The 557-nt window shown below is 63.2% G+C and overlaps 1 protein-coding gene across 1 annotated transcript in view; it reads left to right on the top strand.

Annotated features, from left to right (window-relative positions):
• The window catches only part of FOXP4 (forkhead box P4), a gene marked incomplete at its 3' end in the record, with an annotated part of 22,781 nt that overhangs the window by 16,147 nt on the left and 6,077 nt on the right, over window positions 1–557 (top strand). The window lies entirely within an intron of this gene.

The following is a 557-nucleotide window of genomic DNA, read 5'->3' as shown; positions in this document are numbered from 1 at the left end:
CGGCCCCCCGGCAGCCCCGGCCCCAAGGTAAGGACCCCTGCCTGGAGTGGGGGGTGCAGTGGGCGACCCCCACGGCTGCAGCTTCTCCCAGCTCTGGGGGAGGGAGGGCTGGCAAGGGGGGGCTGGGGTGTTGCTTTATCGTGTCCATGTTGCTTTTCCTAATGTGGCGGTGTAAAGTTTTGGGACCTGGTTGCATGAACATCTGGAGTAACCTAGGAGGGTTTGAGCTGGGTTGTGTGCAGGATTGGGACCCCAGCTTCTTCTTGCAGGGGGTGCCAGGGTCTCCTCCCCTGCGGGAGCAGCTCCATGAGTGCTGCGGGTGGCTTCTTTTGGACTTCCCGAAGGGGCTGTGCAGCGTCTCATCCCCAGCTGCTGGCACAGAGGGATGTGCCCGGTTTTGGGTGATGATTTCCCGGTGCAGAGTCCATGATGGCAAGCCAAGCGTTGCCAGCCAGGCAGGGAAGGAGCCCGTGGGGTCCCGAACCAGCCTGGTGCGTGGGTGCAGTGGGTGCTGCTCCTTTTCCCGGCTGACGGTGGGTGCTTTCTCCCCACACGTA

The sequence above is a fragment of the Eurypyga helias genome, unplaced genomic scaffold (assembly GCF_000690775.1).
Source record: "Eurypyga helias isolate BGI_N326 unplaced genomic scaffold, ASM69077v1 scaffold20046, whole genome shotgun sequence".
Taxonomy (NCBI): domain Eukaryota; kingdom Metazoa; phylum Chordata; class Aves; order Eurypygiformes; family Eurypygidae; genus Eurypyga; species Eurypyga helias.
Note: the sequence above shows the minus strand (reverse complement) of the source record. Positions and strands in the feature narration are given on the sequence as shown.